The following is a 15,750-nucleotide window of genomic DNA, read 5'->3' on the forward strand; positions in this document are numbered from 1 at the left end:
AGCACCCCACATATTAATATTAAAAATCGGATGTCAAATATAATTTAATAGAATTTTGAGACTACAGAAACCGAGAACTCAGCTTCTCTAGAGAATCGAAAAACACTTGTACAAGAGAGAACAAATCGTATGCTCTGTGTTTTGCGGGGCAGTGTGGACCCGGGGAAGTCGGGCGTGTGTGTCGCAAATAAAAAGAAAGCAAAGAAAAGAATTAGGGCGAGTAATAACAAATGTATTCACGTTATAAACAATACAAATTCTCAGCTTTATTTATCATCAAAAAGGGAATTGCTTCACAAACTAATTCGAATTCAAAGTTCTTAAAATTGGTAATTACACATTCGTGCACGGCAAATGTTAGTGATATGACGACCACAAATTGTTGGATGAATTACAATTCAAAAATAGAAATATTGGTGGCTGATTGCCAGACAATTGCCAAGTGCAAATTCTAATGTTGAAAAATCGCAATTATTAAGAAGAATCACAATAGCAAGGTGCGATTATAGCGTAATTATATGCACAACCTATGAAAAGATACGTAATATGATAACTCATCTGTGAGATAGCTGCTGGCTCGTTGACGTTCCAAAATAGAAAGAAGGATGAAAACCGCGAACAAGTCCGCGGCACCTGCCGATAGCTAACTTTCGTTGAGTTTTTCCCCTTCAAAGTTAGCTTTCAGCTGGTGTTAGCCGTTACCGGTAATAATAATAAAAACTAATGTGCGTGTTAGGGTGGTCCGAAATATTTAGGCTGGTGGCCTAAACATGCCGGCCCCCTTGCGGCGAGCAATTTGAAATTGGGTGAGTGCGCCAGCAGCCTTCCCAAGGCGGGATAAACTTAACTAAAATTAAAAAATATGGTATGTATGTATAGGCGGATCGTCAGTACGCTCTCCGGCGGACATCCATGCTCGCAGTAACGCAGCCTCGCTGAACTGTGGATGAAAAAGAGAAAAACGTTAGTGGTCAAGTACGTGGGGTTGCTTGGTTTTAATGCACTTTACTTATTGAATGGACAGATGCCTGATTATTGCTGGTGGGCTCCCGACACTACCAACCCGAATATGGTGGCTTGAGTCAGCAGCCCGCCGACGGTCGACGGTGGTGTGCCGCTAACCATTAGGCTGGCGTAGACGTCGGCACCTAGTGTGAGCCGGACTGGTGTAGACCGGTGGAAAGCTGGATCTGCCAGCTTCATGAATTGGAATGGCGTGGCTACCGATGGATCCAGCGTTGCTGTCGGACTAAGCCGTGAATATCGCGCCACCACTGTGGCCTGGGTTGTCACGGCTCCCGTTACCCCGTATTTCCCTCGCAGAACAAGCGTGCACTTCACATGATAGGACGTGCCGGTACGCTCTAACCCGAGGTCCTTTGCGAGATTCGCATCTATGATTGAATTCGGAGCGCACGGATCGATAAGGGCGCGTACTGCGTGGAGCTTCCCTCCTGCTGCTATCCGAACGACCGCCGTTGGAGCTATGGCTACGAATGCACGTGTGATGGTCGTTGCTAGAGGCGTCTCCCGGAGGCGTCCTGTTCTGAAGCCGGTGGGCGTTGTTGGTTGGCGCGCGAGCGTGGTTACTTGGTTCCGCGCATTATACGGGGCCGCCCTACCAATTGAGCGGCGTGACGAGCGGGACGGACGCGGTTCCGCGTCGCCACGGCGCCCCCCGGTAGAGCGGTGCGATGGGGGGAAAGGACGTGTCTCCCCGCCATCCCCGCGTTGTACGTTTGGAGGCTTCTCGTGTCGTAGGAGCGGTCGGAAACGTTGTGGTCCTGAACCGCCTTGTGGTGTCGTGGCTAGTGTCGCAGTAGGATCTTCCCGTCGTTCGATCTCTTCCTCGGCGACGTCCGCTTCCCACCACAGGGTTTGTTCCGTGACGTGGATGGATAGGGCTCCGTCGGAGCTCTCTTCGCCATCACTCTCGTGGGACGGTGGTGGAACGTCGTCGAGGTGTGTTGACGTGTGGTGCTGCTCGTTGCACCGATGACAGCGATCTTCGCTGGGACATGTCTTCCGTTGGTGGAATGGCGATAGGCAATTTGTGCAATATCTGAAATCTATGATCGTCTTTAGTCGATCCATGTTCTTCATGCCCCGGTAAATCGGGCAGAGCCTTATGCTGTGTGGCTTTTGACATAGCCGGCAGGGGACGCTGAATGTGGTGCCGCGTGCCTCCGTCTTTGCGCGTTTGTGGGACAATCCGGTCATTCTGGAATATCAAATTGTTAGTAGAACATTCGTAGATGCCCTTAGGTTGGGTGGCTTATGAGCGGAGACAAGGAGCTCAATTGGCTGAGTTTGTGGTTGGCGTACTCGGGATAAAGGGTTGTGTGGAACGCATAATCTTATGAAGTTATTATGTCGATGTAATGATGTGTTTGTAGTGGTTGAAACCACTGTTATATTTAATATAATTTTATTGAGATACGCCTAAAGGTATCTTTAATTTTGGTAAATATCCTCATCATAACGAAATTCTGATATTGAAAGCAGTCATTTTTTGCTGTTTGCCTAGTACAGGCAATATGCGGTAATATACGCTACATTTGTGTAGCAGATGGTATCACGAGTTACCCGTGTATTTTCACGGCTCCTTGTAGTTGCCCTACAAAAATTTGATCACAAAACTCACCCACGCCGATACAAATGTGGCTGTGAATATAACCTATGAATCCCTGTAAAATGACTAGTCAAATGACGCCGTGCATACAAATGTGCGACAAATGTGAAGAGGCCTTTACTCGCTGTCTGGGAACACTCTTTGTGTTGATTTGGGCCATGTTGTGTGAGAATCACAAATTGTGGTGTGTTTGTTGATTCCAACACAACCCTGGCGGGAATAGCCTACGCTAACGAGTGTGGCAATTTGTAGAGCTGTCAGCTGTTCACTCTTCCAATCGTTGGAATGAGACCGTTGTGCGGTGCTGCCCATTGCAATGTATTGATGCATAATGGTCATGTCATGAAGTATTTAGGGACAGCTTGCGTCTGAGTCCTGACGCGACATTAAATTTATAGTCTGTTCTAAAGGGTTTAATTTCTCCCCTGTTTGTAGCATCGAAAGCATAGATGACACTACTTTATTCCTGCTGGGATTTCAAGCTGACAGGACTGACGAAACCTTATCGGAACCTCAATACACAAAGGCAATTTCTATTATGAAAGCGAGACCACTATGGAGTGTGACATGTTTCTGTTTATGTTTTACATTTTAATTTTGCACTAACCTTTTTAACAATGAAATCAATGCAAATAACCGGGAGAATTATTTCGGTCTCGAGTGGTTCACCCGTTTTTTTTTTCCACAAGAAAGTTGGTTTTGAGTGTGTCTTTATGCACCAATTTGTCAAACTAAAACAAACCTTTCATTTATCGGAACCAAAATAAAGTTTTTATTTTGGATCCCGCGGATCCGACTTGTAATGCATGGGGTCGCGCGCAATGTGTTTACGGCGTAAGAAAAGACAAAAGCAAATGTCATCGAGTGGCACCCTTGTTTCGTTCATTCAAAATGTCATTCATTCATGGAAATGAGTATACAGGCATTTTGAATGAATTTTCATTACGATGGATAAACGTATGATGGGTAAGTATACTAGTATCGTTCCTTTTTTATAATCTTATAAATTTTCTAATTTCTTATTCTTTTATTTCATTTCAGGTACTCTTTTTATTTCATTTCAGGTACACCGCTACAAATTAATGAAAAGTTGGATACAAATACCAACACGTTGCGAATGGGAAGTCATGCAACGTAATATGAGCGGTCCAGCGGCGTTAACGAAACCATACAGCTAATTAGAGCAAGTCTTCACCCTACCTCCAAATAATGATTGGTGTAAACCAATCGATGGTTTCACCCATATATTTAGTCTACTGGTTGCTATGACAAGTATCCAGCTGTAATTAGGCTCCCTGAAAGTGTGCAAATCATTTTCAATGGAGAATCGCACAAAGGTGGATGTAGCATATACGAAAACGTGGGCCGATGTTGCATTTACCAAGGGGGGTGGCGTCACGCCGGGTCAGTGCGAAATAACAGAACCAACAACAACCGTTTCGGGATGTAATATTACCATAAAATTAGTTGAAGGAGGCAAAGGTATTACGGGCATTCGAAAAACGGGCTACACTCAATACGTGGAGTATTTACAAGTAGACAGAATGGGGCTGTGGAAGAGGCAGATCACGTGATTCAGCACATGCAAAGCAAGAACAAACAAGTAGAATAAGTACCGACCCAAGCCGCAGTAATATCATGCTAAGCGGTGCTGATAATGCTGATATAAAAACGAGACCATATTGGAACGTTTAAATAAACGTAACAAAGAACGTCAAAACCGGGCTATATGTTAAACTACAGCAACGTAATAACGAGAATGTACAATTGGGGGGCGCCGATTATTTTGCATTTACATTCGCTGAACGGGTGCGTGCAATAGAGGAACAGTTGCAGGGAATAATTGAAGGTGCAGATGCTGCTGCTACAAAACTATCAGCTCCTATCGCCAACACTAATAACCCTGATTCGACATGCCTCTTCGCTGATATATAACCAATACCAAGCAAACAATATTCTGTTGGACGACGTGCTTCTGATACAGTTTTGCGCAGGTTCTATTTCATGAAACGCCAGTTTGGTATCATAAACGCTGTTGGTATGCTATCTTCAAAATTAATAACGTTTGACGCACTGTTTGTATAATGCTATCCAAACTACCCATTGTTGTACCAATCCACTTAAATTCTGATGCGGTAGTCACTGAAAATTTGTGTGATAAATGTCGACGTTTATCGCGCTGTTCGTTGCGTTGTGGCTTATTCAACGCAATTGGATTTGATGGATATTGATTTATGTAATTTTCAAAACCATGTTCTATAACCAATTTAAGATGTGAAAATTCCTTTGTGTTCCGACTTGTTTTTAGGCGTGTCATTTTGTTGTCTCCACCGCCGCCGCTGATGGCATTTGCACTTATATCAACATCTTCATCATTCGTGCCACGCCTTAATGCCCACGTTTGCTTCTTTTCTTCGTCCATATATGACAGTCTTTGATATTTGTTATGCTCTTCTGTTATGGATTCTGTTAATGTCATCTGTCGTACAATCTCATCTTTCCGCTCAGTAATTTGATTATAGAGTGCAGCTTCTAAGTCATCCTTATCGAGTATGCCCAATAGTAGTTCTAGTTTTGATTCTGTACTATAATCCCAAATTTTGTCATCATATGCAGGTTGGCCTTCAACGAATGTTCTACGTGCTATGAACCAAAGTTTACGTCCATGTCGATCCGAGACAAGTATCATTCCTTATGGGTACGCCTTGTTCCTCTTGTGGCAATACACAATCCACAACACCACTAACTTTATGCGATTTACATGAATTACACCGCCAATCGTCAGTTGGTATATCATGCAATGGTGGATCGACACATTCCAGATGGTAAACAGCAGGGCATGTTGCGCCGCATAATAGATCGCCTAATCTAGACATCTACGACGATGATCATCGTAATGAATTGGACTCTCTTGTAACATTACGTCTCGTATAGCATTGCTTGTAAAATTGATTGGTTAAAGATTGTAAAACTATAGTACGATCGTTAACACACGTAAATGGATAATCGCCAGCAGCACATAAAATATTATATACTTCGCGACTAAAAATTATATCGCTCTCTACATAGCTACGTAATACCTCCGGCCATGTGATGCCATTAATTAGATAGGAAACTTATATTCACCGTATCTTTTGGATCGAGTGGTCCAAAGGTGAGTTCCCTGAAGGAACAAAGTGAGTTCCCTGAAGATTTTCTTCACGTAAAAAATGCCTTCACTAACATAAGATGTACGTCTGCAATTGGTGCACTTTGTTCGTCACTTGTCAATGCAGCGCAAAAATCCTCAAAACGAAATGGTGATAAGCGTATTAAATGACGAAAACGTCGTAATACTGCATATACGCTCAATGCCTTGATTATTAAGTCATGTTTCATTAATAAATTGGCAGAAGATTCCGGCAATACCAATGGCTCATATTCACGATCTGGTAGCCAAATGGGGTCTAGACTTGGTGGCCGCGCTTCGAAATTGGAGTCGAATCTACTGCGCTCGGAGGACGACATATGAGTATCTACCAGTGCTATCAGAATACAAGCACCCCGATGTGGTCGGAATTGCTTTACTCAAGGACTAGTGCTGAGGTAAGTAGGTAGTAATGATAGCTAAAATCACCTTAATTTCAAAAGCAGTTAATTTAACAGGTGGAACAACGTTGACAAAACAACTACCTCAAATGCTACTACAGCCAAACCACAGGAACGTGCAGAACCTGCGCACCACATGACGGAGATTGATACGCCAAATGGATTTAAAGGTATGATGGTAAACTATATTACGTTAAGGTAATAAAATATTAGCAGCCCAATTCCCTTCTCCCCTTCCTCGTATTCTAAATAGAAATTCCTTGTGAGTTTTCTTTCACGTCTCCCTTTCCTCCTATTCTGAACAATGTTCGAAAAGGAGGAAACCAGTTATGGGAGAAGAGTAGGTATTATGACTGTGAGGGAGAGGGATATTTCCTTGCCATCATAGGAGTTTTTCCACTAGTTAAAGGGAATGCATCAAAATAGTTAAAGGAAATTGGTTCTTTTAAGAAAGAACACTTAATTGTACAAATGTGTGCTAAAATATGTATTTGCCTTGTACCACAATGTTCTCACTGTTAATACAACCGCATCAACAACCACAATATTCTTTATTTTAAGTCGAAAAGTATCATAAGCAACGGAAGAGCTCTTTATAAAAATAACAGTCGCTTAAGCCCGGTAGAGCTCTTTGTATACTTGATGTAGCCATCCAGAAATTGCGCAAGGATTTTAAGAAGGCTTAATTAGATTTTTGTATATGGCGAAGGGCGAGCTCAACTCGACATGGCCGCCAGAAATGTGCCTTGCAGAATGAGAGCAGGCCTCTCCGGCGGATTTGTGTTATCCCGCCGTCTCCTTCTTATGCTCCTCAGTTGATGTTGCTGTGGCACCAATTCATTACTCATTTCACATGAAATGCAATAATGTGCGTGGTTTACACCTTATTTCTTAACTTCAAACAAATTAGCAACAATCATTAGACCTTACAAAATTTTTTTTTTTTTTTTTTAAACAAAATAAGAAATGCGCAATGAGATTTCAATTGACAAAACAGCTGACTTCGAAAATTCGAAATTCCTATTCCCCAATTTTTCTTCTCCCTAGGAGAAAAGATATGTAGATGTTTTAAGACAAAATCATGATTATTGATTCACTGGTATTCTGTGGCAGATAGCGGATCTGCGGTAGGGTTCTGTTGGCCTCGTTCGGGGTGAACGAGAGCGGGTTTAAGTGGGTTGTTGACTTCCTTCGGGATGAACGAGAGCTGGGTTAAGCGGGTTGTAGGCCTCGTTCAGGGTGAACGAGAGCTGGGTTATACGGGTTGTTGGTTATAACGGTTGGGAGTTACAAGTCTCCCTCACCCTCACTGGAGGGTGGTAGTAGGACCAATTTCGTTATTGGTCGGGTGGTTTGTCCTCTTGCCGTATCAAGTTCGACGACTCGAACTCGGTTATCGGGGCCATAATGGAGGTTGGCTATCCGACCTAGTCTCCATTCGTTGGGGGGCAGATTGTCCTCTTTAATAACGACTAAGTCCCCCGGTTTGAGATTCGATTGTGGATGCTTCCACTTAACGCGCTTCTGCAGTTCGGTGAGGTACTCCGTTTTCCACCGCTTGCAGAAGGTTTGATGCAGCGTCTTAAGTTTTTCCCATCGATTGACGAGTGAGGCGCGATTCTCGCTGACGTCAATCTCGGGTGGCGCTAGTAGGTGGCCCCCGACTAGGAAGTGCCCGGGGGTGAGTGGCTCCAGGTTGGACGGGTCATTGGAAGATGGGCTTAGGGGTCGGGAGTTGAGACAGGATTCAATCCTACACAGGAGGGTGCTGAACTCCTCTAGAGTAAATTTATGATCCAATGCGATCTTTCTGAAATGGGTTTTGAAACTCTTGACTCCCGCTTCCCACAGTCCGCCCATATGAGGAGCAGCTGCTGGTATGAAATGCCATGTAAGGGTTTGGTGGGCATATTTAGAGAGGGTTTGGTTGCGCGCATCAACGAGGAATGCCTTGACCTCTGAGCGGAGAGCCCTCGACGCACCGACAAAGTTCGTTCCGTTGTCGGAATAGAGGTTTTTCGGGCATCCTCGTCTGGAGACAAACCGACTAAATGCTGCTAGAAACGCGGCGGTGCTGAGGTCGCTAGTCGCCTCTAAGTGGACCGCCTTAGTCGCAAAGCAGACGAATAGGCAGACGTAACCCTTGGACATGCGGCATCCTCTTCCGCTGTAAGACTTGATGTCAAACGGTCCTGCGAAATCCACCCCGGTGTTGGTAAATGCCCGGCTAAAGGTAGTGCGTTCCGCAGGGAGGGTTCCCATGAGTTGCGTCGGGGAACGTTTGCGGAATAGCGTACAGGCCTTGCAGTTGTGGATGATGGATCGGATCATGTTTTTGACCCGAGGTATCCAATACTGCGTGCGTAGGAGCCGCAGCATTAGTTGGTTTCCACCATGTATGGAAATGGTGTGGACAAACTGGACTAGGAGACGGGTGAGTCGGCAGGCGTACGGGAGGATTATCGGGTGACGCTCGTCGACGGGAACGTCTCTGGATGCGTTGAGACGACCCCCCACTCGAAGGACATTATCTTCGTCGATAAAGGGGTTTAGAGAGAGGATCTCGCTTTTGGTCGCGATGGGTTTCCTAGTTCTCAGAGAGCTTATTTCTTCGGCATAGTGGTTGATTTGGGATATCCTTATGAGGCGGCTAGTCGTAGCCTTGATTTCGTCGGGCGAGATCTGGTGAGACTCTGCTTTAAAGGACATTTTAGTTTTTGGATGGGTTCTATTGGCGAATCTTATAACGTAGGAGATTACCCGCAATGCCCTTGATAGATCGGAAAACCGATCAAGAACATCCTCGCTATTGTTGATGTTCGTTGCTACATGCACTTGCACTCGTTTTTCTTCGATGTTTGTGTGGTACTCCTGTTCGCCCTGAGATGGCCATTTCGATTTGCCTTCTGGCAGCCAAGAAGGTCCCTGCCACCACAAAGAGTTGTCGACTAGGTCCGTGGCTGGAAGTCCTCTGCTGGCTAAATCCGCTGGATTTGATGCGGACTCGACATGATGCCATGCTTTAGTCCCTACCTTCTCGACGATTTTCGTTACCCTGTGAGCTACAAATGTTGACCAGGAACACGGGGGTTTTCGAATCCATGCGAGGACGATGGTCGAATCTGTCCATAGGTGCATGTTAAATGTACCTAAGTTCAGGTTCTCCATCACAGTTTCCAAAGTTTCTGCCAGCAAGACGGCACCGCATAACTCCAATCGTGGTAATGAAATTGTTTTTACTGGTGCCACCCTCGTTTTCGCCATGAGTAGACTAACGTATGCCCTATCGTTGATCTTAGCTCGCACGTAAACCGTAGCCGCGTAGGCTTTTTCGGACGCGTCACAGAAGCCGTGAATTTCTATATCGTTGGTTGGGGTGAAGTGCACCCACCGAGGTATACGAATCCGGTTAATGGCGGGGTACTCCTGCATGAAGGTTTGCCACCGATCTAGAGTGATTGTGGATACCGGTTCATCCCAATCCGTCCCCTCCAGCCAAATGTTCTGCATTAATATCTTAGCTACGATGATAACTGGAGCAAGCCAGCCTAAAGGGTCGAAGAGTTTGGCGATGGCAGATAGGATCGCCCTTTTTGTTAAGATGTCCTGGTTTTCGATTGGTTTAGCTGTAAAATAGAAATAGTCGGAATGCGCGTTCCAACGGATGCCTAGGGTTTTTACCATGCTCGCGTCCTCGAATTCCAGAAAGTCTTCCGTAAGCCTGTGAGGTTTGGGTATGCCCTGTAGTATCCTACTGCAATTAGATGTCCACTTTCGCAGAGGGAATCCTGCTGACTTTAATGCAGCTGTGATTTCATCGCGGGCCGTGATTGCTGCCTCGATGCTATGTCCCCCTGCAAGGACGTCATCGACGTACATACTGTTTCGCAAGATGTGCGCTGCGGTTGGCAGAGACGCCTCGACGTCATCAGAAAGTTGATGTAGGGTTCTGATCGCTAGATAGGGGGCACAATTTACCCCAAAGGTTACCGTGTTGAGTTCAAACACGCTGACAGGGTCCTCTGCTTTGAGTCGAAAAACTATTCTTTGGTATTGGGTTTGATTTTCCTTTACCCAAATTTGCCTGTACATCTTCTCAATGTCGCTATTGAAGACGTACTTGTAGAATCTCCATCGGAGGAGCAGTATTGTTAAGTCGGATTGAAGTACTGGGCCGGTGTGTAGAACATCGTTCAGGCTTGTGCCATTGGATGTCGGGCATGACGCGTTGAACACGACCCTCACTTTAGTCGTTGTACTCTCTTCTTTGATAACCGCATGATGCGGCAAGAAGTAGCAATCAGATGATTGTGGTGGTACTACGGTGTGCACCTTAGACATATGCCCTAACGTGACGTATTCTGTCAGTACCCTATTGTATTCCGTCTGTAGGGCCGGTGTCTTGGCTAGGCGTGTCTCGTTCCGATAGAACTGAGAGCAGACGCTCTTAAGAGATGGGCCCAAACAGAGCGTTTTTGGGAAGTCTTGTTTGAATGGAAGGGCGACGGTGTATCTTCCATCTGAATTCCTTTCCGTCGTGTTCTTATATAGTGCCTCGCAATAGGCATTGTCTTCAGTCAGGGCCTTTTTTGTTGGTATGTTTTCAATTTCCCAGAAAGCGGTTAGTTGCTTGTCTAGGCAAATTTCGTTAAAAAATGATACTCGTGTATTGGTTGGGTGAGGTGCATCTGCACGACCGGTTAAAATCCAACCGAAGACGGTTTCTTGTGCGAGAAGCGTATTTAGAACGTTCTTCCGTATACCGTTTAGTATGATCTGGGGATAAATATCGCCTCCAAGTATGAGGTCGACTGGTTCATTAACGAAGAACCTCTTATCTGCCAGAGTCAAATCAGGGAACGCTTGCTGAGTCGTTGCGCTCACTTGGCAAGTCGGAAGGTCCCCTGTTAATCGAGGCAGGACTAGGGCCACTGTATTGATGCTTACTAAGGGGTCTGTAAGCGAACCTAAGTTAATCGAGCATGATTCCTTTACCTGTGCAGATGGTGTATTACTTATTCCTGACACCTGCACATGCAAACGTTTGGACGGAAGGTTTATTCGCTTCTTTAGTCTTTCAGTTATGAAAGAGCATTCGGACCCAGAGTCTATAAGCGCTCTGGCGGAAAATTTCACTCCGTTGTGGATTATATTAACCCGTGCTGTTCCTAATAACACCCCTTTAGTGGTGTTAGCATGACACGAAGAGACGTTATTAGTATTATCTTGTCTTTTTTCAGACTCCATCCTTGCCCTAGCCTGCTGTGAGGTTGAAGGTGAATTGTCGGTGGCGTTTTGAGTCCACCTTTGAGGAGTTGTCTTTGATTGTGCTGTCGGAAGATGGAGCAAGGTGTTGTGCCTTGCATGGCACGTGCTGCAATTAAATTGGCTAGTGCATCGTGTCACGGTGTGTCCACCCGACAGACAATTCAGACAATAACTATTGTTTTTGATAAATTCTATTTTTCCTGACGTGGACAACCTACGGAATTTTTGGCAATTTCGTAATTTGTGCTCCGTACTGTTGCACATCTTACATGCCGACTTTGGTACGCTTGCTTGGTAAACCCCAAGTTTCGTAGAATTTTCCCTAGAATTCGAACTCTGACTTTTGGGTGCTTTTGTTGTTTTATTACCCCTAACCACTAACCTTTTTAACAATGAAATCAATGCAAATAACCGGGAGAATTATTTCGGTCTCGAGTGGTTCACCCGTTTTTTTTTTCCACAAGAAAGTTGGTTTTGAGTGTGTCTTTATGCACCAATTTGTCAAACTAAAACAAACCTTTCATTTATCGGAACCAAAATAAAGTTTTTATTTTGGATCCCGCGGATCCGACTTGTAATGCATGGGGTCGCGCGCAATGTGTTTACGGCGTAAGAAAAGACAAAAGCAAATGTCATCGAGTGGCACCCTTGTTTCGTTCATTCAAAATGTCATTCATTCATGGAAATGAGTATACAGGCATTTTGAATGAATTTTCATTACGATGGATAAACGTATGATGGGTAAGTATACTAGTATCGTTCCTTTTTTATAATCTTATAAATTTTCTAATTTCTTATTCTTTTATTTCATTTCAGGTACTCTTTTTATTTCATTTCAGGTACACCGCTACAAATTAATGAAAAGTTGGATACAAATACCAACACGTTGCGAATGGGAAGTCATGCAACGTAATATGAGCGGTCCAGCGGCGTTAACGAAACCATACAGCTAATTAGAGCAAGTCTTCACCCTACCTCCAAATAATGATTGGTGTAAACCAATCGATGGTTTCACCCATATATTTAGTCTACTGGTTGCTATGACAAGTATCCAGCTGTAATTAGGCTCCCTGAAAGTGTGCAAATCATTTTCAATGGAGAATCGCACAAAGGTGGATGTAGCATATACGAAAACGTGGGCCGATGTTGCATTTACCAAGGGGGGTGGCGTCACGCCGGGTCAGTGCGAAATAACAGAACCAACAACAACCGTTTCGGGATGTAATATTACCATAAAATTAGTTGAAGGAGGCAAAGGTATTACGGGCATTCGAAAAACGGGCTACACTCAATACGTGGAGTATTTACAAGTAGACAGAATGGGGCTGTGGAAGAGGCAGATCACGTGATTCAGCACATGCAAAGCAAGAACAAACAAGTAGAATAAGTACCGACCCAAGCCGCAGTAATATCATGCTAAGCGGTGCTGATAATGCTGATATAAAAACGAGACCATATTGGAACGTTTAAATAAACGTAACAAAGAACGTCAAAACCGGGCTATATGTTAAACTACAGCAACGTAATAACGAGAATGTACAATTGGGGGGCGCCGATTATTTTGCATTTACATTCGCTGAACGGGTGCGTGCAATAGAGGAACAGTTACAGGGAATAATTGAAGGTGCAGATGCTGCTGCTACAAAACTATCAGCTCCTATCGCCAACACTAATAACCCTGATTCGACATGCCTCTTCGCTGATATATAACCAATACCAAGCAAACAATATTCTGTTGGACGACGTGCTTCTGATACAGTTTTGCGCAGGTTCTATTTCATGAAACGCCAGTTTGGTATCATAAACGCTGTTGGTATGCTATCTTCAAAATTAATAACGTTTGACGCACTGTTTGTATAATGCTATCCAAACTACCCATTGTTGTACCAATCCACTTAAATTCTGATGCGGTAGTCACTGAAAATTTGTGTGATAAATGTCGACGTTTATCGCGCTGTTCGTTGCGTTGTGGCTTATTCAACGCAATTGGATTTGATGGATATTGATTTATGTAATTTTCAAAACCATGTTCTATAACCAATTTAAGATGTGAAAATTCCTTTGTGTTCCGACTTGTTTTTAGGCGTGTCATTTTGTTGTCTCCACCGCCGCCGCTGATGGCATTTGCACTTATATCAACATCTTCATCATTCGTGCCACGCCTTAATGCCCACGTTTGCTTCTTTTCTTTGTCCATATATGACAGTCTTTGATATTTGTTATGCTCTTCTGTTATGGATTCTGTTAATGTCATCTGTCGTACAATCTCATCTTTCCGCTCAGTAATTTGATTATAGAGTGCAGCTTCTAAGTCATCCTTATCGAGTATGCCCAATAGTAGTTCTAGTTTTGATTCTGTACTATAATCCCAAATTTTGTCATCATATGCAGGTTGGCCTTCAACGAATGTTCTACGTGCTATGAACCAAAGTTTACGTCCATGTCGATCCGAGACAAGTATCATTCCTTATGGGTACGCCTTGTTCCTCTTGTGGCAATACACAATCCACAACACCACTAACTTTATGCGATTTACATGAATTACACTGCCAATCGTCAGTTGGTATATCATGCAATGGTGGATCGACACATTCGAGATGGTAAACAGCAGGGCATGTTGCGCCGCATAATAGATCGCCTAATCTAGACATCTACGACGATGATCATCGTAATGAATTGGACTCTCTTGTAACATTACGTCTCGTATAGCATTGCTTGTAAAATTGATTGGTTAAAGATTGTAAAACTATAGTACGATCGTTAACACACGTAAATGGATAATCGCCAGCAGCACATAAAATATTATATACTTCGCGACTAAAAATTATATCGCTCTCTACATAGCTACGTAATACCTCCGGCCATGTGATGCCATTAATTAGATAGGAAACTTATATTCACCGTATCTTTTGGATCGAGTGGTCCAAAGGTGAGTTCCCTGAAGGAACAAAGTGAGTTCCCTGAAGATTTTCTTCACGTAAAAAATGCCTTCACTAACATAAGATGTACGTCTGCAATTGGTGCACTTTGTTCGTCACTTGTCAATGCAGCGCAAAAATCCTCAAAACGAAATGGTGATAAGCGTATTAAATGACGAAAACGTCGTAATACTGCATATACGCTCAATGCCTTGATTATTAAGTCATGTTTCATTAATAAATCGGCAGAAGATTCCGGCAATACCAATGGCTCATATTCACGATCTGGTAGCCAAATGGGGTCTAGACTTGGTGGCCGCGCTTCGAAATTGGAGTCGAATCTACTGCGCTCGGAGGACGACATATGAGTATCTACCAGTGCTATCAGAATACAAGCACCCCGATGTGGTCGGAATTGCTTTACTCAAGGACTAGTGCTGAGGTAAGTAGGTAGTAATGATAGCTAAAATCACCTTAATTTCAAAAGCAGTTAATTTAACAGGTGGAACAACGTTGACAAAACAACTACCTCAAATGCTACTACAGCCAAACCACAGGAACGTGCAGAACCTGCGCACCACATGACGGAGATTGATACGCCAAATGGATTTAAAGGTATGATGGTAAACTATATTACGTTAAGGTAATAAAATATTAGCAGCCCAATTCCCTTCTCCCCTTCCTCGTATTCTAAATAGAAATTCCTTGTGAGTTTTCTTTCACGTCTCCCTCTGAGGTTTTGGCAGCGTGTAGCCACCTCTTATTTAGTATAGGAAATTTCACCACATGGGGTTTTTAACATGGTCCATTTCGCCTACCTTACTCCATAGGTCGCTGGTTCATATCCGGCTCGAAGGACCAATGTTTTGCGGGGCAGTGTGGACCCGGGGAAGTCGGGCGTGTGTGTCGCAAATAAAAAGAAAGCAAAGAAAAGAATTAGGGCGAGTAATAACAAATGTATTCACGTTATAAACAATACAAATTCTCAGCTTTATTTATCATCAAAAAGGGAATTGCTTCACAAACTAATTCGAATTCAAAGTTCTTAAAATTGGTAATTACACATTCGTGCACGGCAAATGTTAGTGATATGACGACCACAAATTGTTGGATGAATTACAATTCAAAAATAGAAATATTGGTGGCTGATTGCCAGACAATTGCCAAGTGCAAATTCTAATGTTGAAAAATCGCAATTATTAAGAAGAATCACAATAGCAAGGTGCGATTATAGCGTAATTATATGCACAACCTATGAAAAGATACGTAATATGATAACTCACCTGTGAGATAGCTGCTGGCTCGTTGACGTTCCAAAATAGAAAGAAGGATGAAAACCGCGAA

At 43.7% G+C, this 15,750-nt stretch overlaps 2 pseudogenes; both read right to left on the reverse strand.

The window, feature by feature from the left end:
• Positions 1-4,629: 4,629 nt before the first annotated feature.
• On the reverse strand, positions 4,630-6,139 carry LOC137238613 (nucleosome-remodeling factor subunit NURF301-like; annotated as a pseudogene).
• A 7,121-nt stretch (positions 6,140-13,260) lies between these two features.
• LOC137238622 (nucleosome-remodeling factor subunit NURF301-like) lies at positions 13,261-14,770 on the reverse strand (annotated as a pseudogene).
• Between the last annotated feature and the right edge of the window lie 980 nt (positions 14,771-15,750).

This window comes from Eurosta solidaginis, chromosome 1, assembly GCF_040869045.1.
Source record: "Eurosta solidaginis isolate ZX-2024a chromosome 1, ASM4086904v1, whole genome shotgun sequence".
Lineage (NCBI taxonomy): Eukaryota > Metazoa > Arthropoda > Insecta > Diptera > Tephritidae > Eurosta > Eurosta solidaginis.